The sequence below is a fragment of the Amblyomma americanum genome, chromosome 5 (genome assembly GCF_052857255.1).
Source record: "Amblyomma americanum isolate KBUSLIRL-KWMA chromosome 5, ASM5285725v1, whole genome shotgun sequence".
NCBI lineage: Eukaryota > Metazoa > Arthropoda > Arachnida > Ixodida > Ixodidae > Amblyomma > Amblyomma americanum.
In genome coordinates, this window is record NC_135501.1 from 126,765,858 (window position 1) to 126,792,210 (window position 26,353).

A 26,353-nucleotide genomic window follows, 5' to 3' on the forward strand; every position below is an offset into this window, starting at 1 on the left:
AGCACTCCGCGCGCGCCGCAGCCGGCGGAGGTAGGGCAGGGGCCGAGTGAGTGGGGCTGGCGGAGGAGCGCCGCCGTTTTGGCGTGCGAGAGGAGAGGGAAAGGCGCGAAGACGCAGAAGTTGAAATTTTGTCTGCATATAACTCAGCTTCCACAAAGCGCACTAAAATAATTCTTTCAGGGGGATAATTATGAACCGTCGTCTTTTAACATCCCAGACATATCGCATCTTTATTGAGACCCCCTTTCTGGGTTCCTTTAAAGCCCCTACAACAAAGCCAACATTTATGCTGTGGCATCGTCCTGGACGACCGCAAGTAGTGAGCAGAGACTCACCAAAACCGGACGAATGACATTCTATTAACGGCCGGATGGGTTTTTATATGGAACGATCACACGACAATCCAAGGTACAGATGCACATAGACAAGGCCATATCCAATATCAAAATAGAGCCAAGCTGAAACTGAAATGTAGGACTCAACAAATGTGAATACTGAAGGGGATAGTCCCAATGAAACTTCAATGAAGAAAGTATAGGTGGTTCATGGCAACAAAACGGCTAGAGAACTTGCAAATTTTCTTGCCACTTAAGCAGACACGATTCAAAGTGTTCACTATAGCATTGTCTTCAAGGCACTGACGTTAATAAAGGCAAATTTTCGAAGAATTACAGTGGTTCGAATCCGTTACACTGTGCTCAAACGCCGAATGAACTTCTGAGGTTCCACCTGAACTGAGCAAACTGGACAGCTAAATAGTAGGCTCGAAAATTCACCCCCCAAAGAAGCAAATGGCCTTCCAAGAGAATAATCACAGCATTTCTATAACAACAGCCAGCAGTCTTGTGCAGCATTAGCTGCTCCTAGCGTTTGTTTGTAACTATTTTTTTTTTGCGAGCGCACTTTCAGGTCGCGAAAGGGAACTGCACATGCAGTTGATAAGTGCGCCTTGTCTTCGTATGCAGTCTTGTTAAAATGCGGTTTCAATGTAAAGGGCCGAAAGACAGGAATGCACCAAAGATAAGAACAAGTTTTCTATTTTTACTGTCGGCTTAGGAATGTAACAAAAAATTCACTGAACAATTTTCTTGATTATAGATTTTTATGGCTCAAGGGCATCTATGACCAAAGAGCGCCATGGCATGAGATATTTTCGATTTTTCAAGGTGAGGTCGTGTCACATATAATAAGGAACCTAAATTAAATTTTAAAGAAAAAAAGGTGTGAAGAAGACGACGCGAATTAACCGAAGAATAAAGAAGAGGAAGAAGAAACATTCGTTGAGGTGGAGAGAGATGAAGGGTGGAGAAGCATTCGGTGAGGTGGAGAGAGGCTTGGTGGAGAAGAGAAGATGACGACAAGGCTTACGTGGACTAACACCGAGGCTATAAAAGGGCTAGTGAGAGCGAGGCACAGGGGGAACAGCAGAGAAGCGGAGTCTCCGGCAGGTCAGGGACACATCGGCTGGAAGAGAGCGACGCCGGCTACGGCTCCGGTGAGCTCGCTGTTCTACGACATCGCATCGTGGACTTCCTGCCATGCCTGAGCCCGTTCCGGGGAGTCAACAGAGGACGCTACCACCTGCTACGGCCAAGGGTGTCTCCAGCGCTGTTGCCACCCATCCGGGTGGTACTCCCAACGCCAACAACACCGGCATCACCTCCACGGGCGCTTGGACCGGGAGCTTGTACGACACAGCCAGTGACGCCGGCAGCGACGCCAGCCCGAGCACGTCGAACGCCGCCAGCAACGCCAGCCCAAGCACGCCGAACGCCGCCTCGACGTCGGCTACGGGATCCATACAACGCCGCAGCCGCACCGAACCAACTCTGAGCACGAACGCCGACCACGAATAGTAGAACGCTAGTACTAGGCGCTGGTAGTAGTGTGCCCGGGTCGTGTGTATTTATAGCCTTTGTGTGTTGTGTTAGTTTTGTTAGTTCTGTGTTCTAGTGTGTGTGTCACGTAGGGTGTATTAAATGTGCGTTTGTGTGGGTACACCCGTCGCCTAGTCCATTCTTTCAGTCCGAGTGTTCGGAGAGATCCGTGACAGGTCGAAGACCCATTTCCCAAGCAAAAATGCTTTTGTTGTGTCTGTGCCCGTCTTACTCAGAAAAAGCTTCTATAAGGGCTGTCGAACTTATTCAGTGTCAGTTTTGAAATATCTGTCATAATTTCATCGTGCTGTGTATTTACTGTACAGCTGCAGGTTAGCTATATAACTGCGTGTCAAGAATGGAAAACGAAATTTCTATCAAGATCTGTTTCTGAAGAACCCAGAATGGCTGTATTTGCAGGGCTAATTTTCTGCGCCAATGTCATCAGTCTGTATGTAACCTTAACTCTAGACAGCTGCCCAACATCCCACATGACTGATGATAGCATAGATGGCAAGCAGACAAGGTAAGCAGATATTTTTAGCTGCTAGATTGCCGCTATGTGTTTATTTTTCATTGCAGGACCCAATATGGCAAAACGTCCTTGTAAGATGCAGAGATTTTAGCTTATCGCGTACAAAAGTTTTCTAAGCGTTTTATTTTCTTCCAAACAAATTTTTACCATGTCATAAATTCTCGTAGTGCATTTCACTTGAATATTGAGGCAAGAAACTTGGGGTTTTTTGAGAGCCGTGAAAAGACCCATGTGAAGCCCCACAAACTAGTTCACGTATTATACCTCTGTCAAATATTAAGCATACAAGTAAAAAAATACACTAATTTTCAATGCCTTCTTTGGCCTCCGGCTTGATTATACTTCATGGGAGCTGAGAGTCTAAAATACATTGGAGCAGGAGCTTGATTCCAGTTTTTCAAAATGTATTCATTGTTGTTGTCTTTGTTTCTTTTGTTCCCTCCGGGACATTCTATGCCATACAGGGGTTAACTAAGTGGCATGCAATAAAAACAACAAAGGTATACTCAGAGAATTTCTAAATATGGTTTGGTTTAGGGGGCTCTAACGTCCCAAACCGATTCAGGCTGTGAGGGACGCCGTATTGAAGGGATACGAAAATTTCGACAACGTGGGGTTCTTTAACATGCGCTGACATCGCACAGTACGCGGGCTTCTCGAATTTCGCCTGCATTGAAATTCGTCCGCCGCGGCCGGGGTCAAAGCCGCGTCTTTCGGGTGAGCACCCAAGCGCCATAACCATTGAGCCACCGTCCCGGCTGGTTTAGAGCTGAGAGAACAATTGTTTCAGCGCGTTTGTGATGAAATTCAATCTGCAGCACGTGAAGGCACAAAAAGCAAGAAGAGGGCACTTCGTTTTGCGGAGTTATGGGCAGTGTTATGATCGGAGGCCCCGACAGCGGGAACAGACGAGCCCGGCAGGCGCCATCAAACTATGTTTGACCAAAGGTGCTGTCGTCCTGAGAAGAGGATTAGGAACGGCTCCTGGCGACGGTGAGCTGTGACGAAATGACTCTCGTTCCTTCATCCGGAGTATGGAATGCGGTATTTCTCCCGAACTGCGCCCTCACGTGGATCGGCAGAAAGACCCGAACAAAGGCGCCGGGCCCGCCTCGCTCGCTTGCACTTGCGCGGCCGGACAAAGCGGGGGCGGACACGGCTGATTCATCTTACCCTCTGGAATGCCCGGGGCCGCCAGGACGCATCTTTCCACGGAGGGAATCACTGCCTACAAAGCCAACGACCTTATGCACATGATCAACCCGTCGGAAACCACATTCTAGGACGCCTCTTTCCCACGGAGGGGGTCACCGCCTGCTAAGCCAACGACCTTATGCACCTGCTCAACCGGTCGGAAATAGGATTTCAGGACCTCAAGGCGCCAGGATTTCTTATCGCCTGTGCACGTGTTTGTGGGGGCGGAGCGGTCACGGGGTTAGGGAAGAGACTATGAAAAGCGTGTCTGCCCATTGGACGCTTGATCAGCCACCGGTTTCCCTAGCTAGGTGCCTAGGGAATATCCACTGTATTTAAGCCGCGATTTGGCTGGTTTTACAGCACTTCATCTCTGACTTTTGGGTCTCCCTGCTTCTCTTGTAAATATGTAGCACTTCATCTCTGACTTTTGGTTCTCCCTGCTTCTGTTGTAAATATGTAGCACTTCATCTCTGACTTTTGGTCGCCCTGCTTCTCTTGTAAATAAGTAAATAAACCTTCAAGTTTTCCAACCCTCCTGAAGGCTTCCCTCCGTCGTCTGCAGAGTTGATCGTCGTGCGGTGAAGACCTCGGTCCCGATACCCAAGCATATCAGCAGTGATCCGAAGTTATGATACTAGGTGCTTTGATACAATACTTTCAAAAATTTTCAGAACTTGTATTTTTGGGATAAAATATGTGTTTTGCGGCATAGTATTATCAGTGTTGGCGGACACCAGAAAACTTGTTAATCGGTTTGTAGATGTTTGGTACACCGTAACACCGTACACAGCAGGAGCCGAACTGTATGTGCACAGGGGTCGCAGTAAAGTTTCTAGTTGTCTTGGGGCACGAGGTGAATGAGGCCCCCAGCAGTTATTGCAGTTTCGTTTGCAATCTGGCAGTAGGATAGCGCGGTAAATGTGAGTTCGGCAAACTCATCGTCTTGACGTTATATTTATTGCGGTGCACCAGAACAGTAGCGCTCGTTTGTCCGCTGGTGAGATGACAATCTCCAGCTTTAGTCTTAGGTCGCGTATGGCTTGTTTTTTAGCCAGAGAAAAGAGTGGTTTATGGCGCCATTTCATGAGGACACCAATGGCGCGATTATTTCATTAAAAAAGCCAGACATTGTTGAGCCACATAACCGAGGATAATCGCGTTTTCGAAATTCTAAAAACTAATATGGCTATTACAAACGACCGGATATAAATGTCTAATTGCAATTGTGTGCTTTACTCTTCTAGTTAAAATGCTAATTATTAAAAATTAGTTAACGATCTTACTACTTTATACCACTCACCCGTTTTCTCGTGTCTGCCAAACGCAAAAGCCATATTTTAGCCCTAAAGTCTTCTCTGAAATACTTGGTATATTCCCTTAGGTCTAGGAATGAAAACATGTGTAGGTATTTTTTCTTATATCGCCTTCAGTTACTGCTCTGATTCAATGTGCTACACATGGCTGACTGTTATATTTTGAGCCGAGCCCTGCGATATTGGCCGTATGAGGCCATTTCAAGTGGGGTACAACAAAGGAATGTAGAAAAAATTGGAGGGGACACTGAAGCTCCGCCTTGAGGGTTCGACGCGATAGCAGCATGGGTTCAGGATTCCCTACGTTGTTGGGATTCAGGTAGCGTAACTGGGCCGGAGAAGAGACGAGGATGATCGGAGGAAAAAAACATGAAGAACTTTATACAAATCTAATAAGAACACAGCACACTACTAATACAGCACCCAGAGCACACCACAGAAGTGGGCTTTGGAAATTCGGCCACAGCTCGCAACTTGGCCGGGTCCGAGAGAACGCCATCCTTCGATACGACATGACCGAGAATGGTGAGCTACCGAGCTCCGAAGCGGCACTTTTTCACATTAAGTTGGAGGCCAGTGTTGGCCAGGCAGCGAATAACAGTTTCGAGGCGCTGGAGGTGAGACGGAAAGTCCGCAAAATGATTACAACGTCGTCTAGATAACAAAGGCATGTGTGCCATTTGAGCCCTCTGAGTATGTTGTCCATCATGCGCTCGAGTGTGGCGGGTGCATTGCAGAGGCCGAAAGGCGTGACATTAAATTCATAGAGCCCGTCGGGTGTGACGAATGCAGTTTTTGGGCGATCATCCTCCGCCATCGGCAACTGCCAGTAACCGGTGCGCAAGTCCAATGAAGAAAACAACTCAGAGCCCCGCAGGCAGCAAGGGCATCGTCGATACGAGGGAGAGGGTAAACGTCCTTGCGTGTAATCTTATTCAGACGACTGTAGTCCACACAGAAACGGATGGAACCGTCTTTTTTCTTGACCAGAACCACTGGCGATGCCCACGGGCTGTGCGACGGTTGTATCACGTGACGCTGGAGCATGTCGGTCACCTGGGCGTCAATGATGCTGCGCCCAGCGGCTGACACGCAGTACGGACGTTGGCGCAAAGAGGCATGGGTTCTAGTGTCAATACAGTGGGTAACGGTGGTGGTGCGGCCCAAGGAAGGTTCCTGGTAGTCAAACGAAGCTTGAAAACGCTGCAGAACGGCTACAAGCTGGTCTCGTTGGGTAGACGTCAGGGCGGTGTCGACGGAACGGTGAAAAATATCTACAGATGACAGATTCGTGATGGGAACAGACGTAATGGCGCTGAAGTGAAGGTCGGCCGTGCTATTGACGAGGGGGTATGCAGAGGGAGGATCGAAAACGACAACGCTACCAAGCGATTGACCACGGAGTAAAATGGTAGGGCAGGAGAATGGGTTGGCCACATAAATAGCGCTGGAGCCACGAACAATTGTCAGCACAGCATGATGCAGCAAAACAGACTTCTGGTCAGCGCATCGTAAAGAGGGGGTACAAGTCACTGTTGCATCTGAGAGCGCATCACAAGAAAGATGCACCAGCACAGAAGAGAAAGGTGGAACGTCTGTGTCCTCTGAGACGACCACAGTAGTGGCAGCAGCACCGCTTACGTTCAAGGGGTCTGCACTGTAGGGCGGCAAGTCAAGCTGAGCATGGGCGCAATCAATAACGGCGTGATGTGAGGAGAGGAAGTCCCAGCCAACGATAACGTCGTGAGAGGAGCGGGCGAGGACGATGAACTCGATTGTGTAGGGAACGTTCCCGATGAGCAGGCGGGCGGTGCAGGTGGCTAACGGTCGAATGTCCTGAGCGCTGGCCGTCCGGAGAGAAACGGAAGGAAGTTGCGTCGTCACTTTTTTTAGTCTGCGATAAAGGTTGTGACTGAGAAACGAAACGGCCCCGCCAGTGTCAAAAAGTGCTTCGACGGCGACTCCTTCAACGAAAACGGTAAAAATATTGGCAGGCGCAGAAACAGGCCTTGAGTGAGCCGCTGGTGACGCAGTTCTTGCCTCCGGAACTGCGGTGGTTAGTTTTCCGCGTGGACGGCGGGTTGGCGACGGAGCGACGGGGAACGGGAACGACGGCCAGGAGACGGCGAGCGGTGGGAGCGGGGATGGTAACTAGGAGAAGAAGAGTCCGGAGGCGGCAAGTGTTACGCAGGTGAGGACGACGGCGGAAGGTCGTACGTCGGCTCACGCCTATAATCGTAGGGACGGTGGTCACGACTGCGACACAAACGAGCCACGTGACCAGCGACGCCACAGGCGTAGAAAATAGGGCGGTTGTCTTGAGTGCGCCAGGGGTTGATTGGCTGCGGCTGTGATCGGGGGCGGGCAACCGGATGGTAAGGTAGGGTTGCAGATCGCTGGGGTTCTAACGGCCGGGTAAGTGGCCTGTAGACAGGGGCAGCAGGTGAGGGCCGCGACCGCACCACGCCATCGGCGTACGTAAGAGGAGCCACGATCAGGGGTGGCTGAGAAGGAGGTGGCAGGATTTCAGCGACCTGCTCCTCGATAACACGCTGTAGGTTGGAAGTGAGCGACGGCGCAGGCGTAGGCGGGCAGGTAGACAAAGATAGCTGGCGTGCGACTACCTCACATACAAACTGCTGGACGCTCTGGAGGAGCGACTGTTGGTCCAGAGCACCGTCCCCTGGCAGAGCCAAGCTGCAAAGTGGGGCCTCCTGAAAGCCTGCACGCCGGGTAGAAAGGCGTTGTTTGCGCAGCTCATCGAAGCTTTGGCAGTAGCCGATGACACCGGAGACAGTCTGGGGATCTTTGGCGACGAGCATCTGGAAGGCATCATCCTCAATGCCTTTCATAATGTGTCTGATCTGATCGGCCTCGCTCATAGATGGGTTGACACGCTTGCAGAGGTCGACGACATCTTCTATATTACTGGTGAAGTTTTCACCGGTTTGCTGGGCCCGACTTCGCAAGCGTTGCTCGGCGCAAAGCTTTTGCACTGCGGGACGGCCAAAGACTTCTGTCAGACTGGTTTTTAGAGCTGCCCAGCTTGAGATGTCAGCCTCGTGGTTTCGAAACCAGGGATTGGCTAAGTCGCTCAGATAAAAGATAACGTTGGTGAGCTTGACGCTATCGTCCCACTTGTTGTATGCGCTTACGCGTTCATAGGAGGCCAACCAATCCTCCACATCCGTGCCATCTGTGCCGCTAAAGCTGGCAGCGCGGCGCCGGAACAGAAGGCAGCCGACAGAAGCGGTGAAGCGGTTTGGGTGACGGTCTCAGGCATTGCAGAGGTGGTAGTCAAGGCCCTGGTGCGAAGCTCCAGGGCGAGTATTCGTTGGCACCTACACCACTTGTAATACGGACACAGCACACTACTAATACAGCACACACAGCACACCACAGCACAGCACAGTAATAAGAGCAAAGCACAGTAATAAGCACAACGTCACGAAAAACAGCCGAACCGTCCAGGCACAGAACAGAGAGCGCGTTCAGTCCAGAGTACGCACGAGCGACCGAGCGTTCGGCGCTAGAACTTCGAAGTGTTCGGCGCTCGAGCTTCGCAGTGTTCGGCGCTTCTTGTCGTCTTCTTCGTTGAGCGCCAGCCTCTGAAGATGCTAAAGCCCGTGTCCAGTCTTACACAAAGACTATATACATAATGTACAAGTACGGGAAACTGAGAGTGCTTCTCAGTAAAGAGAGCTTCTTAGCAGTCGGGAGTCTCTCCCGGCAAAGGGTATTTCTTAAGAAGGGGGCTCTCCTCTGGTACCAAACCAGCAGCTCGTTAAATACTGTTCGTATTTCCTAGGCCCTAGCTGGGGAATACAGTTCGAAGAATGATGTCCATTCACACAATGGCACTGATGGTACCACCCACGGCAGAGCGTTCCAGATGTTCTCTCGCAGCTCGGTCGAGGGAAAGGGAGCAGCACCCGGTCACGTTGTCGTCCACGCGGCCTCCAGGTGGGCGCGCACGTGTGTCCGGACCGCGTGCATGTGGACCCGGAAGGCGCCTGCGTGACACAGGAATGCAGGCTCTCTCCCAGCAGGGGTTGAAAGATCTTGTACTGATGACCGGAACGCGGAACGTCTGTCGTAGGCGCGGCACTCGGGCCATTGTTCAACCCTAGCGTGACTGAAAAGGGCAACACTGATCTTGTACTTCGTCGTCTGAGGACCGGAACGAACACGTGGGGACGCTATTATCGTCGCAGCTTCCGGCATTCCAGCCACGTCTCCCCCTGAGGGCTCACCCACCCTCGCGGTGGTTCTCGGGGAATTCTCCCCATGTCCAAATTCGCCGAACTCAACAGCAGGAAGGACGCGCGAGCACAACAGCACCCGCGCCACCAGATATTGCGCACGGAAGATGAACTGCTCGCACGTAGCTCGGCCGACTGGGTGTGCCAGGAACCAAATGCTCTCTAGGAGCCTTCGGATGACCTTCAGTGCTGAAGCTCGGCATCGCTTCCCCTCGTCAGATGGCCGTTCTGGGATATTCTCTGCAATGCTAGCCAAAAAGAATCACAGACGCCAAACCACACCCGACAAAAGCAAGTGCCCTCAGAACCCACTCATTCCGCCAGACCAAAACTCAGTGGCAAAAGTGCACTTAGCAAAGAAACTTCAACTAAAACTTGAAGAGATCAAATGTTTTGCCTGGAATGAACACATGGTGTCTCCCGACGAGGAGTTTAGACAGGGCACCTGTCCAAGACGTGTGCTCCCGCTCGATGCGCACTTGGAAGGAAAAAAAATTCGCTAAATGAAATCAGGTTGGTTCCTAGAGAGCACGCGGTACGGGAATAGATGACTGGATTTGGCCGACGTGGCGTTCAATTTTGCCCGCCGCAATACCTCAGAGTCAAGGCACGTTACACCACTCGCTCTTACTTATCCTTACCGGAAATAAGGAAAACGTACTCCTAGGTATGTTACCTATGGTAACAACATTACTGCAAAGAAAGTGGGAGTTATACGCTCTTCATTAGGAAGAGAATATGAAATAAATCTCCAAAACTAAAATTTTGTTGGACATCCTCTTGTGGTAATATCTTTACCAGCTAAAAGGCTCGGCTTAGCCCGTTGGCATTTGTGTGGAGCTTGCCTTTCTGGTAGCGAACCTCGAAGCGGTGGTGCTGGAGTGCCAGGCTCCACCTCAGTAGACGACCATATTTGGGCGACATATTTTGCAGCCAAGTCAAAGGGCAATGGTCCGTTTCTACTGTGAAACGGGACCCGGAGACGTAACATGCCAGTTTGCCTATAGCCCAAACGAGGCATGCGCATTCTTTTTCAGACGAGCTATACGCCTCTTCCCGCGTGCTGAGCTTGCGGCTCAAGTAATGGACAGGCCGGGTGTGCCTGCCATCGCTTTCCTGGCAAAGAATGGCGCCTAACCCGCGGTCGGTGGCATCACATTGTATGATAAAGGGTTTCGAGAAATCTGGCGCTGCCAGTATTGGGCGCTCGCTTAGGGCCGGTTTCAGACTCAGAAATGCCTTCTGTTTCTTTTGTTCCCAAGAAAGATTGGTGGGCTCACTTTGTCTCAGCGCGTCGGTCAGGGGGCTGGCTAAAACAAAGTAGCCCTTTAAATAATACTGATAATAGCCTGCTAGGCCAAGAAAGGCCCCGAGTTTCGATTTTGTGGTTGGGCGACGGTACTCCACCACGGCAGCCACTTTAATTTCTGCAGGTCTGCGTTGGCCTCGTCCAACCACGTGCCCAAGATAGTTCACTTCGGCGCACCCCAGGTGGCATTTTCCCGCCCTTACCGTTAAACCAGCCTCAAGTGACTGAGTCGGCTCAACACAATACGCAGGTGTTCAACGTGCTCCTCCCAGTTTTGTGAGAAAACGGCCACGTCGTCCAGGTAGGGGAGAGCGAAATCTGCAAGTCCCCGCAGCACTTGGTCCATTAACTTTGAAAAAGATTACAGAGCATTTTTCAAGCCGAAGTTCAACATTACATGGCGAAACGTGCCCGCGGGGGACACGAATGCTGCGTACCTGCAGGCGCGCTCAGTGAGTTGCACCTGCCAGTAACCACGAACAAAATCCAGTGTGGATATATATTCTGATTTAGCGACTGTTTCAACCCTCTCCTCGATGTTCGGAATGGGGTAGGTCTGGTCCACTGTGATTGAATTCAGTCTCCGGTAGTCCACGCAAGGCCACGGATCCTTGTCTGGAACCTCTACAATAATGACTGGTGACGTATAGTTACTTTCGCAGGGCACTATGACCCCAAGTTCGCACATACGGCACAAGTCTGTCTAAATGATTTCCTTTTGTCTTGGAGAGACACGGTACGGTTTGCTCCTGATCGGCTGTTCGCTGGACAGCTTAATGTCGTGTTCGATTAGGGTTGTTTTTTTGGCTTGTTTGAAAACACCGCCTCCAAGTCGTGGATGACGTTTTTCATGTCTCCTCGTTGACTTTCCGTCAAACGTGGCTCTTTGTCGATTGAATTTAGCAGCTCATTCGCTGCTTGCTCGTCCTCATGTGGGACCTAAGGTATGTCTGAGATCTCTTCCTCTTGCATGTTCAGCGCCATGTTAACCATGGCCTGACGCTATACATAAGGTTTCATCAAATTAGTGTGGATTATTCGATTGTGTTTGTTCTTAAATTTTACCTCATAGTTGGCGTCCGAAAGCTTGGACACCACCTTAGCTAGCCCTTCCTATTGCTCCTCAAGCTTGTTCCTCTTTGACGGACGCCGCTACATCACCTGGTAGCCAGATTGAAAGGTGCGCTTGCGTGCAGATTTGTCGTAGTACACTTTAGACAGTGACAGCGCTGCTCTGACATTTGCTTCCACGAGGTCTCTGGTTTTCTCAAGTCTTTCCAGTAGCTTCAGGACGTATTCTACTACACAGGGATCCTCTCCGTAACCCTCCCATGACTCTCTTATCATGCGCAATGGGGTCCTCAAGTCAGGCCGTAGACTAGTTCAGCGGGGCTAAATCCTGTGCTTTCGCGGAGGACGGATCTCATTGCAAAGAGTGCTGCGGGAATGCAGCCTTCCCAATCTCCCTTATGCTCAAAACACAGATACCTATGTATCCGCTTTAGCACCGAGTGCATACACTCGACTGGATTTGACTGAGGGTGGTGAATGGAACTGCGGGTTATTTTAATCCCACACCGTTTAAAGAACGTTGTTGTAAAGCAGCTTGTGAAAACGCTCCCGTTATGGCTTTGAATATATGCAGAGAACCCCACGCGAGAAAAAATTGACAAAAGGGCGTCAACAACACATGCGGAATTTATATCCTTCAAGGGAATGGCCTCGGGAAATTTGGTTGCCACGCCCAGTGAGGTCAGAATGTAGCGACAACCAGAGTTGGACGCTGGCAGTGGGCTGACAGTATCTATTACAAGACGCCGAAAGGGCTCTGTAATGATGGGAACTAGTGTCATGGGCGCTTTCCATTTATACGTCAACTTGCAGACCCGCTGGCAGGTGTCGCAAGATCTAACAAGCTGTTCCACATCTTTCCAGCAGCGAGTCCAGTAATATTCGAGGGCTAATCTACCTTTTGTTTTCTTTATGCCCAGGTGGCCCTCCCATGCATTTTCATGTGCGAGCTCTAGAAGCTGCCGCCGGTACTTCTCAGGCACCAGCAGTTGCTCATATGCGCGTCCCTTTGAGTCGCAGTATTTCCGGTACTGAAGGCCTGATTTTTCATGAAAGCTGATGTTCTTTCTGGCGACTCCCTCTCTCACATAACTGCTTAGAGCTCTTAACGATGGGTGGCTTTTCTGCTCTGCAATAAGTGCTTGCCTATCAACCTTAGTCAACTCCTCCCAACAAGTCGAAGCAGGTGTTAATGTCGAATCCTTCGCGTTGGTTCCTGTTGCACATTTTCTGCGGAATCGGCAGTTCCTTGGATTTCATGAGCTACCGCTGGTTCGGGAACACCCTCATAGTCATGCTCATGCGGTTTAGACGGATCAGGTTTCCTGCAAGAATCCCCCGGATGGTCGGGAGAATGGTTCGGTACCTGCTCATTCATCGGAGCGCAGTCGAGTTTCTTTGCGAGCTCTCTCGCTCGAGAATGTGTTAGCGCCATGCAAGCCAAGCCAGAGGTGAAAGAGAGACCTTTCACTCGGATTTGTTCGAAAACAGGTAGGGCAAGTGCGTCGACAAGTTAGCGCTAACTGCCGCTTCTGTGTCTAGCCTGCCAAAAGTCCCCTCTAGAGTCACCTTCGCTATATGCAAGCATGTACTCTGTTCTTCGGCGACCTGCTTAATCTAGGCGCATTCGCCGGTGTAGTACGTGGAGGAAACGCAGGACACGTGAGCAACATCCGTGGTAGCCGCTGAATGCCGTAGTGCTCTGAATTTCTTGCCATTTATCGCCACGTTCCGCATGTATGGCTCCAGCAATATAAGGTTTTCCTCCGACTCTGGCACGCACGCGAACGCCATCTTTTGCTGTTTGCAGTTCACTTAGATGTGACCCTCTTTGTTGCAATTATAGCAGACAATGGGCTTTCGCGCTTCAAACGCGCGAGCTCAAGGTGCCTGCTGTTTCGGCGAATCGGCAGATTTGGAGGACTCAATCTTGTTTTCGCTACCTCCTCCTTTTAATCCCGCTTCCTCTGTTAGGCGATCCCGGCGTGTTGGTGGCACCCTTCGGTCGGGGATTCTCTTTAAATAGGTTTCTCCCTTTCCTAACCTCTTATCGCACCCTGCCTTGCTTTAGAGATTTCGGCGAACGTAATACTCGTCTGCGATCTGTGCCGCTTTGTCTAGGTCTATATCTGTTAGCCTATCTTGCAGCCATATACTCAGATCTTCTTTAATCGCGCTATAGTACTGCTCTAGAACGATGCACTCCAGTACATTGTCACGACTTCCGTGCACCTCAGCGGTTATAAGCCACTCGTTTAAGTTGACTTTAAGCTGGTAATTGAAGTACGTATGCGACTGTCCGCCTTTCTTTGCCTGCCTGAATCACTGCCTAAAGGCTTCAGAAGAAAGCCGGTACTCTCTAAGCAGTACGCTCTTTATCTACTCGTAGTCATCACACTCTTCCCGTGAGAGGCGAGCCACCACTTCGGCCGCCTCGCACGGAAAGAGAGGAAGTAGCTTCTCCGACCAAGCGCTCTTGTCGATGTGCACCTTCCCGCTTGCACGTTCAAAATTTACCAAAAAGAGTGCAATATCGCCCCCCACGCGGTATGGTGAGACGAGATCCTGCAATCCTGCCTCCCCTGCTCGTCTACCCAAGCTACAGGGCTAAGACGCGCCATATTCCTTCCGTTCGACGCAATTTTGAGCTACTTCATTATTCGAGCATGTTCTCTCACTTTTTCCTCTGCCTCACGATCCTCCCGTCTTTCTTGAGCGAACCGAAGCTCTTCTTTTTCTTTCTTCCGTCCAACATTGGTTTCCAAAGCCTCGTGGACCTCCTCAGCAGTCACCTCCTCCTGCCGTATAACCTCAAGAATTTATTTTTTCTTTTCACAGAACGTAGCGCAATCCCCAGCTCCAGGCAAATTTCGAGTAGCTCCTGCACTTTTAACTTCTCCATCGTGAATTCCGCCATGCGTTAGCAAACCCACTAAAACGCCCCAGCTTGATGTGGACAAAACTGTTTCCCTAAATCATTCTCCCAGACAACAGGAGTCCGCACCTAGCATCTGCCTGTGCTAGTATGATCTGGCGAAATTAACGGAAAACATTGGGCCCTCACATTGCCAAGGTATAGCTGACGCCTGTCAGTCCCGCCGCTGCCGAGGTCTATTGGAGCCGGTAACTTCACGTGGACGTCCCACAGCTGCCACCCAGTTGTTGGGATTCAGGTAGCGTGACTGGGCCGGAGAAGAGACGAGGACAATCCGAGGAAGAAAACCTGGAACACTTTATACAAAGACTAATTACATAATGTACAAGTACGGGCAACATAGAGTGCTTCTCAGTAAAGAGAGTTTCTTAGCAGTCGGGAGTCTCTCCAGGCAAAGGGTATTTCTCAAGAAGGGGGCTCTCCTCTGATACAAAACCAGCAGCTCGTTAAATGCTCTTCGTATTCCAAAAATCCCTAGCTGGGGAATACCGTTCAAAGAATGATGCACAATTACACGATGGCACTGATGGTACCACCCACGGCAGGGCGTTTCTGATGTTCTCTCGCAGCTCGGTCGAGGGAAAGGGAGCAGGACCCGGTCACGTTGTCGTCCACGCGGCCTCCAGGTGGGCGCGCACGTGTGTACCAACCGCGTCCATGTGGACCCGGAAGGCACCTGCGTGACACAGGAATGCAGGCTGTCTCCCAGCAGGGGTTGAAAGATCTTGTACTGATGACCGTAACGCGGAACCTCTGTCGAAGGCGCGGCACGCTGGCAATTGTTCAACGCCAGCGTGACTGAAGAGGGCAACACTAATCTTGAACTTCGCCGTGTGAGGACCGGAACGAACACGTCGGGATGCTATTATCGTCGCGGCTTCTGAAATTCCAGCCACGTCTCCCCCAGACGGCTCACCCACCCTCGCGGTGGTCCTCAGGGAATCCTCCCCATGTCCAAATTCGCCGAACTCAACAGCATGAAGGAAGCGCGAGCACAACAACGTAGAGAAACTTGCTACTCTTTTTTATTTAGTAATCCTTCCGGGATTTTTCGCTCACGGCCAGCGCCTTCAATGCCACGTGAACCTGATGCTGCTGATGCTACGTACTGTGAAACAGATGACTGGATTGGCAAACCACGTAGAAGCGCTGCCAGGCGTCTTGCCAAAACGCGCGGGACTCAAGTTGTAGTCGTAGTTCGTCGGCACATCGTTCTCCACAAACTCGATGCCACGAACACCAGCATAGCTTCCGAACCGAGCGAACAGGCAGCAAGCCGCAAGCTTCGTGGTGAACGCGCCTTGAACGCGCGCTGAGTTCGCCGCTCACCATGACTCCTGCGTCCCCGCACGGCCTAACTGCGCCGGAACGAGACGAGCGGGAGGCGCTGCCGTCGTGCCGTAGCGTACACTGCGAGGAGGGGGAGTGGTCTTAGTGGGCGACGCCTCATGGCGCTACGTGCGCGCCAAGCGTAGTGTGCCTGGATGCCCCACTCGTTGTCAGTTGCGGGCAGTGCGCTGTGCGCCTGTCACGGTTTCTGTGCAGTCGCGTGGCGACTGTAATAATGCTACTGATCTGGAAATAGACTTTACAGACTTGTTTCATCGTGACAGTAGTGTTTTGGCAGTTTTGAGCGTATTTTATGCATCATGCATTCGCTCTGACTACACGCCAATTGAAAATTTATGACGGACTGCTGTGTTTATAGATCAACAGCTGCACTTTAAAAGGACAGAAGTTATTTGGTATTCCTTGATAGTTATATTATGGACTATGTTAGGGTCACCGAATTCCATAGAATTATGCTGCCTTTTTTGTTTTGAACGTAAAGACTGTTCACAAGGCCCCAAGTTTCTCTCGTATGCAAGCAGCGCGGAGCATGCATCTAGTAGAATTTCAAAAGGTCGTCCGTTTCTTCGAGGATGGTTCACAAACCCTTCCTCTAGTGTCGTTCTGCTTGGAAGATGGACAGGAGGCGAGCTTGTAGATGATGACAGCAGAGCATATATTTACAGCATACATATACAGAGAGTTAAACTGGAAAAGGCAGAACTGAATTTACAAAAGAACAAACATTGCGCTACTTCACTCATCGACCGGGCAGGCTAGAGCCTAAGTAGCATCACATTACATGCTAAGCATGGAGCCTCAGCTCAGACTGGACTGAACTGCATCCGTTTACATGCGCTTTTAAGCACTTGATTAACAAAAGACTAAGGGCGGTCATTTTCAGTGGCCCACCCTAAGCATCAATTCTCCAATCAAAAATAACATGAGAGATGGGGACAACCCCTTGGGTTGGGCTTAGCCTCGAACCCAGAGTCTTGTTAACAATACAAACTAAATAAACAACAAAAACGCCACCACTCTCTCTCAAGTGAGAGTATCCACAGGCTCTCCCTTCGGAGCTAATCCTTGCCTCAGGCATGCATACCGCCACCCACCATCGGTCCGCGTCGCCCTTCAGCAACAGAGGAGGGGCCGAAAGGGCCCACGATGCTGTCGCGCTACCGACGGCGGAACACAGCTAATAAGCATGAAGGGGTTCGTCTGTCGCTCCGGGAAACCAGATTAAGGGTCGCCCCTGTCTTCCCACATTCTTGGCGAGTCTTGCCTGTCCGCCATGACAGGTGTCCGTCACGGCCATCCTGGGAATGCGCTTTTGTTCACTAGCGCCTGTCTTTCCACATTAGTACTGCCTGTCCGCCATGACAGGTGTCCGTAACCGCCCTTCTGGGAATGCGCTTTTGTTCAAAAGGCACGGCGGGAAGCTGTGGGTACCTTCCCGGCGATAGCCCACGTCGTAAGGGGGTGGGGGGAGGGGGGGTTCGTGCGTCAAGCGACAATTTTCGTTCTCGGTATGTACTAGGGGGCTCTCGCTTATACAGGGGAGCGGTTTCCGCGTGTGCCGGCGTCCTGCTTTCCGCAAAGGTATGCAGCTGAAAAAGAGGGCCGGCCTTACACGCCCCCTCTAAGAGTATAAACCGAGCTTGCTATCAGTTCGTTTATGCTTCCTAAAAAAGAGGCCGCAACACTTTCACATTACAAATGTCAGCCCTCCCGGGGCAGAGTTTCTCCTGGGTACTCAAATCTTCGAGAACCAAAGCAAAGAAACAATCAATAACAAAAAAACACAAGGCACAGCATTGGTGCACGCTGCTGTACAGTTCACTGAATGGGCAGCAACATCATGCACTGCGCATAGTCCACATTCGAAGCACACATAAAGCATTATTGTTCCATCACTGTTCACAGGTCTGCGCACAACACTCACGGGCACCGTTCTATGCAGACGCCAGGCAGAAGTCTCTTCGTAAGTGCCCGACTTCAAAACACGGGATTCCGCTCACCGAGCGACGGTTGAGTGGGAACATTCACGTCCTGTCTGGGCTGGCATGGTTGCGCCACTTGACCTGCCACAAAGGCTGGCCGTTGGGCTCTCGCTGAAACGATATCGGCCTTAACCTTCCATGGCGGCTTAGGAGGCAGATATGGCACGAAGCCTATTCGATCCAGTTGGGCGGTGATTCTCAAGTGGTCCTGATCACCACCAAAAAACGCGCCGCGACTGCAGGATTTTTGTGCAGCACATTTCAACATTTGTTCTGAGACACTTTGTGTTAAAAACCCTGTCGCCGAATCGGCCCACTCCTCCAGGTCATTGCGTCTGACTGTGGAATTGCTACCGCCGTGATTCGGAACAAACGCCCCATTGGCGGGCAATAAGTGACCCAAGCTCTCCATGAGGACCTCATCTTGAGCACACTTGGTCTCACTCGATTGATGAACATTTTCTGCCCCCAGTACCAGCTCAATATTAGATTTGTCCTGAAACAACTGCTGCGACTGTGTTTTTGGCCCCTCTGAAAGTGCGTTGGATCTACCGTTCGCGTTTTCGCAACATTGGTCTCTCCATTTCAGTCCTAGTGCCCTCCAATAGGTCAATCTTGAGCGCTGCGTTCCCTGACAGTTGTTTTTTCAATCTGACTTGATAGAGCCTCTGAGGCTTCTGCTATCTGGATCTCACTGACCACTTCGTTATTCTGGCCTAGTGCCTCTGTCACATTTTCAGGGAAGTCGATGTCAACCTCTCCAGTGCTGTGAGCATCGGGGCCTAGGTCTGCATGGGCGCTGTCCTTTAATTCGGACTTGGTGCCATCCTGCCCGCCGCCCGTATACCTCAGCTCAAGCTTTCTTAGTTCTTCTTTTTCATTCTGCTCAATCTGTCGCATTCGGTCCCGGAAATTCAATTCAAGGCGACGAATAGTATCCCGCCCCGCTTCCGATAGGGTGACACATCGGAGAGTTTTCCATTCGGGGACAAACTCATTACTGAAGGGGCTTTCATGAATGAAACGTCCGCTCACAGCAGTCGATATTACCTGCACCTGTGAATGCGTTCCTTTTTCTTCTTTCTGACTCACTGCTTCCGCCAAATATTTAGGTAGCTCATTAGTAACCTTACTAATACTCTGAGCTTCGGGGCCTAGGTCTGCATGGTCTCTGCGCTTTCCGTCGGACGCATTGCCATGCTGCCAGCCGCCCGCATAAATCCGCTCAAGCATTTTCAGCTCCTCTTGCTCCTGCCTTTCTATCTGTCTCATCCGCTCCTGAAATTTCAACTCAAGGCGGCGAATAGTCGTTTGTCCTGCCTCTGAGAGAACACCTCGAAGCGTTTTAAATTCTAGGCCTAATTTACAACTCAATGAGTTCTTAAGACTGGAATTTTTCTCCATGCTGGTAACGTGTTCCACACCTGTAACCTAAGCCTTCTGAGTAGCAACCATGCCAACCTCGACAGAACGCAAGAAATCCCACTCACCCGGCGCAGATCTTCTCATGTCTGCCGCCCAGAGCCCGGATGATGCGTCCGCTCTACCAGCTTCGGTAGCAGCCGAGGTGGAGTCGTCCCTTGACAGCTCCTTGCTGCTCCGTGTCGGATGGCCTGTGGTTGTCACTGCGATGCCTGGCCCTGAGATGAAACGTGCCGAATCCTGTCGACTACGCCAGTAGAATTTCAAAAGTTCATTTGTTTCTTCGAGGATCGTTCACAAACCCTTCCTCTAGTGTCGTTCGGCTTGGAAGATGAACAGGAGGCGAGCTTGTAGATGATGACAGCAGAGCATATATTTACAACATACATATACAGAGAGTTAAACTGGAAAAAGCAGAACTGAATTTACAACATAACAAACTTTGCACTAATTTAATCACCGACCGGGCAGGTTAGAGCCTAAGTAGCATCACATTACATGCTAAGCATGGAGCCTCAGCTCAGACTGGACTGAACTGCATCCGTTTACATGCGCTTTTAAGCACTTGATTAACAAAGGACTAAGGGCGGTCATTTTCAGTGGCCCGCCCTAAGCATCAATTCACCAATCAAAAATAACATGAGAGATGGGGACAACCCCTTGGGTTGGGCTTAGCCTCGAACCCAGAGTCTTGTTAACAATACAAACTAAATAAACAACAAAAACGCCACCACTCTCTCTCAAGTGAGAGTATCCACAGGCTCTCCCTTCGGAGCTAATCCTTGCCTCAGGCATGCATACCGCCACCCACCATCGGTCCGCGTCGCCCTTCAGCAACAGAGGAGGGGCCGAAAGGGCCCACAATGCTGTCGCGCTACCGACGGCGGAACACAGCTAATAAGCATGAAGGGGTTCGTCTGTCGCTCCGGGAAACCAGATTAAGAGTCGGCCCTGTCTTCCCACATTCTTGGCGAGTCTTGCCTGTCTGCCATGACAGGTGTCCGTCACGGCCATCCTGGGAATGCGCTTTTGTTCACTAGCGCCTGTCTTTCCACATTCTTGGCGAGTACTGCCTGTCCGCCATGACAGGTGTCCGTCACGGCCCTTCTGGGAATGCGCTTTTGTTCAAAAGGCACGGCGGGAAGCTGTGGGTGCCTTCCCGGCGATAGCCCACGTCGTAAGGGGGTGGGGGGGAGGGGGTCCGTGCGTCAAGCAACAATTTTTGTTCCCGGTATGTACTAGGGGGCTCTCGCTTATACTGGGGAGCGGTTTCCGCGTGTGCCGGCGTCCTGCTTTCTGCAAAGGTATGCAGCTTTAAAAGAGGGGCGGCCTTACACATCTCCTGCCAAATACAATTTTGCCGCGAATATTTGCAGTGTGTTCGTTTTTCAAATCTGCCGCCACATCACTTTATCGCTTTGTTTACTACGCAAGACGCGACTAGATTAATCTCGATTGATCGCAGCCAGGCAGAGCTGATTCTACGTTGTTCCGGAATGTTCTAGTAACTTTGCGCTCTTTATCTTGAAAGTTCGCTATCAGCTTTAAATTGAGCACGGCCGACAGCGGCCGGCATTCTGTTCGACGACCGCCGAGCACGCTTCTCGCTTCGCCACCGACGAGTAATTCAGTCCATTTTGTGTGCAAGTCAGCCCAATAAACAGTTCTTTTAGAAGACCCTTTCGTCCGTCTTCATCGCTGCTTCGACTGCCGTCACCACTACGTGACAATATTTTTACGTAGTCAACATTCACTTTCCTACATTTTATGATGTCCCTTTGACATGTTGCTGCAGCGTATGTGAAAAATTCCACGTAATGTCAAATTTCTCTTCCAATTAATGTCACCTCACTGCTCTGGAGTAGAAAGCTGAGAACACGTCTGAAGATAAATGGTCATATTTCATTTCATTTCAATTATTAATACCCTCAAGGCGGGTTCGCGTTACAGAAGGGAGTGATAAAAATGATAACACATTTAACAAAAGCAAGCAACGCAACAAAAAAATAAATATACAAATGTATTAGGCAATTATTTATACAATGGTAGCTATGACATTTTTAAAACGATGATGGTCGTCAATGGGGGCGAGAAGTCCGGGAAGGAGGTTCGATTCCAATCCTGTGATGTGCGGGGAATAAAATTGTGGGACCAGGCATTAGTACGGCAAGAAATAATACCAGCTTTGTGAGAGTGTTCAAGGCGGGCACAATGATAGGACCAATTAGAGATTAGTTCATTGCGCAGGTGGGTGTTGTGGAAGTAAATTTTGTGAAAAAGGCAAAGGCGAGAATTATAGCGTCGAGAGGCAAGTGACAATAGTCTTAAGGTTTGTTTCATTTTAGAGATACTGCCAGTCCGATTGTAGTTGCGAAGAGTTAATCGAGTAGAATTATTCTGAACAAATTCTAGTGAGTTAGCTTACCACAGCTCGGGTCCCATTCAGAGGAGGCATACACAAGTTTAGGGCGGACATATATTTCTGAACTGGTTTCCTTAGCGGTTTGTACCGCAACAATACAATTCAAATGGTTGCGGCTCCCGTTGGATGGTGTTGACTACACGTAGACTGATCATGCGATGCGACGACATATTCCTTATTCGTAGTGACTAAGTCGCGTTATTCGAAGACAAATTTTACTAAAAATTTTTTTCCTTTCAAAACATGAAGAAAAATCATCAAAAGCGACTGATGCAAAAAGAGGCCTCACAAAATCAGCCCCTGATAACTATTTATTTTCAATCCCATTGTCCCTGCCAGGGTAAACAAAGAAAGAGGAGCCGGAGCAACGCAGGAAAAATTGAAAATTGGTTTTTGAGGAGAGTAAATGTCTCACATATCTGCCATAAGCGATGACAGGAACATAGGAGTAAAAGAAGAGAGAAAGAGGTGCCGTAGTGGAGGCCTCTCCAATAATTTCGACCACCTGGGGACGTTTAACATTCACTGACATCGCACAGCACACGGGCGCCTTAGCATTTCGCACATCCCTGCTGTTGCTGTCATCGAAAGAGGAAAAAGTAGTAATCCATAGGATACGGTTGCCCAGGGACACGTGTGAAGAATTTTACTGACGTGGCTGCATGATGGAAATGAAAAGAGCCCTTTTCCTCCAGTTGTGGTTTCTTTAAAAGTGATACGAAAAGTAAGGAAAATAAACCGTTACTGGAGAAAAAAGCCGCCTGGCTTTCGCGTCACGAAGCCACGGCTTCTTTGCTTACTGACGCACAGAACATAGGTTTGGCGCCAGACACAGTACAGCTACAGCTACAGCTGGCACAAAGAAGGAGAGAGGAGAGCGGTTATAATGCCTTCGTGGCATTAAGATAAAACAAATAATAAAGTGAAGAAAAGACTGCGACGAGAGCTTTACATACTCGCTTACCCGCAAGCGCGCATAAATAATACGGCTGCCTTATTGGGAAACACCTTTGTGATCAGGTTGTGAAGAAGCCAAAGCCACTCGGCAACTCTTGATGTGGCTGGCAGGTTGTAGCACTTGCCTTTCAGCTTTCTTGACCTACGTCATCAGTGGAAGCGCTTGTGGTCTGGTGGTCTAAACATGCGAATTTTGACAGCGTGCTGCAGAACGTGCGATGTGCACCGAGGAGGTTGTATTCGGTAGAAGAAAGGACGCGACGCGCAACGACGACGATGTGCTTCTAATCGGAAGGAGAAAGGCGCTGGAGAACGCACATAACTTGCAAAACCGAGTCGAAAACGGTCCACGCCCCCTTGCTTCAAGTGAGCTCGTAGTGTGCGTGATGTAGCAGTCAGAGACCAAGTTATGAGGGTCTGTTATGTTCCCGGGTGTTCTTCCCACACTATCGAAATGCACCGGCTATTTGGGTTTGCTCGTGACAACGCACGCCAAAAAAATTGCCAATCGTAGGTCAATCCAGATGGCCTGACAGTTAACACCCAAAGTATGAGAGGTAAGGAATGCGAAACGCTTGTTTTCCAGAACAATTTCTGCTTGGGATGGCGGAATAATGCACAACTTATCTTTGCATCCTCATAATTATTTAAATTACAAGCCATGAAACGCACGTTCTCGCATTGATTTCATGGCGAACGAAAAGCTGCCTGAATGGCAGTCTTTGGCCAGTATGCAACTGCAGCTCGAAATAAGTAATCCTGATTGTTTTAAATGTAAATCAACTGCAGAGTATCCGGGTCAAAAGGTTGCACTGGAATACGCTACTCAAGTTGTAAGAAAGTTATGAAAGAACACAGTGCAAAATAAACGCTACAGAAGAGAACCAACATGCATGAGTTCACCGACTGTTCATAAGGCGCCGACTTTATCAGCAGGTTAACTGGAAAAGATAGTGTACTTTATAGTAACTACCTCTGATTCACTGTTTAAACTATCTCTGGTACCATCTGTCTCAATGGAACACCACATTTCCTGAATTCGCCGCGGCAGCCGCCGCATTGCACTCAATGCATGCAACTGAACGGGAGGGTGAGATCCAAAATGTGCACGTAGAGCAGTGTCTTCACGCAGAAAGCGGCGCTGGCCCATCGAGGCAGCCTATCCAAGCGAACAGGAAAATTAGCTGAAAATTACTTTGCTACCCGCTTAACTACAACTTCTGTAATTTCCATGCTCGTAATTACTAATATACACAACAATACGTGTCTTTAACGCTCCCTTCTAAGACAACACCGTATTCACTAGACGCGCCTTTAGACATTCCAAACCATCGAGCTTTCGTGGCGGAGTGGTTAGCGTGGTCGCCTCGAAGTCTGGAGGCCCTGGTTCGATTCCCCAACTAGACCAATCTTCCACTCGACTTTATTCATTAATTAATCCTTCTGGGACTTTTCGCTCACGGCCAATGCCGCCGACGACGACACCGGCTTTTCTGCGACACGGGGCCCTTTACGCTACCGTGTGAGAACGGTTTTCAGGTAGACGCTATCCGAGTTTCACGATGGCATCTGTGTTCGTTGGGGAAGTATTTAGAGTATATCTGTTGGCTTCCGTATCATGTGTCCGTGTTTTCGAAACTTCTAAATAAGGCGTAGAGCTGCAGCCGACTGGGCATAGACGCGGCCGCTGCAGTCCGCTTTACGGCGGCGGCGCGCGTGCTTACACGCACGCGTTCTTTACTCCGGTAAGGGCACAGCAGGGGACGCGCACCGCTAGTTTGGTGCGCTGATTCGACAGGCACCTTCGGCGTGCGCCATCTTCGCAACGACAGAAACGGGCAACGTCGCGGGCTGCGCAGCCGTGCAGGCAGCACCTAGGGGCGCGATATAGCTGTTCAGCTGTTCTAGCGTGTGAAATGAAAATTGCTGGTGGTTTAACTCCGCTAAACCCTGGTCGAAAGCGGAAAGTTGAATCTCCCTGCCTACGTTTGTGGTCGAGCGACTAGCGGTCTGCACGGCAGGCGTGTCATCGAACACACCTAGCGTTAGCCATAACGCATTAAAGTGCACCGTTGTTTTACGCAGAACCCACGTTGATACCCTGCGCATGCGATACCAGCAGATGCGTTCCCGCTCCACTCGGTCAGGGTGCGTGATGTCAGGGAGGGAGTAGACAGCACACATGGGATGCCGCCTTTCCTCCTCTCCGCAACTCGGTGACGGAGCGCACATCTGCCGCTCTTCACGGCAGGCGTCCCATCTATTATGCAGCCCACATGGGATGCCGCGTCTCCTCCTCTCCGCAACTCGGTGACGGAGCGCACATCTGCCGCTTTTCACGGCAGGCGTCCCATCGATTACGCAGCACACATGGGATGCCGCGTTTCCTCCTCTCCGCAACTCGGTGACGGAGCGCACATCTGCCGCTCTTCACGGCAGGCGTCCCATCGTTTAGTCAGCGCACATGGGATGCCGTGTTTCCTCCTCTCCGCAACTCGGTGACGGAGCGCACATCTGCCGCTCTTCACGGCAAGCGTCCCATCGATTAGGCAGCACACATGGGATGCCGCGTTTCCTCCTCTCCGCAACTCTGTGACGGAGCGCACATCTGCCGCTCTTCACGGCAGGCGTCCCATCAATTAGGCAGCATACATGGGATGCCGCGTTTCCTCCTCTCCGCAACTCGTTGATGGAGCGCACATCTGCCGCTCTTCACGGCAGGCGTCGCACACCTAGCGTTCTGCTGAACGCATCAAAATGCACCGGCGTTTGTACGCAGAACCCACTTTCATGACCTGCGCATGCGATGCCGGTAGACGCTTTCCCGCTTGACTGAAAATTAAGGTCAAAGGTCAAAGTCTAGATTTTTGGTGTAACAGCCGCTGGTGTCGTAACTGTAGCTGCCATCATGGTGTCGTTACAGATAAAGAAACTGAGCTCAGTTTTTATGTTGATAGCCATCAATTTCATGTTATACATTTCTTAATGTGTGCCTTGCTGCGCTACCCACCAGTGCAGACTGCACCGACGTATCTCTCGCATGGTTCAAAATGTGAATCTGTAAAGAGTAACAGAAAAACACCCGACAGAGGCAGGACGTGTAGAGCTGTTTGCCGGCCCGTGGCGTCGTTGAAGTTTCGGATACAGGCCCCGCATAACTCCTGGGTCGATCTCATTCTCGACGACAGGGCGACCGGAGAAAGTGCCACCAACCTGTTTCCAGCCGCAACCGCTAGAAGGCTTTCAGTGGTGCCTCTACAGGCGAATACACGGGACGTATAGAGCTGAAAATGGCGTTGGTGGTGATGAATTTATATGGCGCAAGGGCATCTGTGCCCAAAGAGCGCCATGGCACAAGGCTGTTCCTTCTAATCAAAGTGGGGTCAAAGACCCATTTACCAAACATTTCACTCTAAAGAAGCCGAGCACGAATCAGGGGAAAGCTTTTACCTATTGTACCACCGATGGGTACCCGGCGGCACTGGGAATCGAATCCCGCACCTCCGCATGGGAGCCGAATTCTCAAACGACTAGGCCATCACTGTCCTTTAGATATGAAATTGGAAGACGATTTACTGTTCATAGCACGGAGAGCGCCATCAACTCTATCTTAAGAAGTGCTTGTAGCGCCACCGCGTCAGCACTGCATGACTACGCCGAGGCTTGAGCAGAAGACGAGAAAAAACATGTAAGGTGTCCTCGTGGCACATCAGCGTTTTTT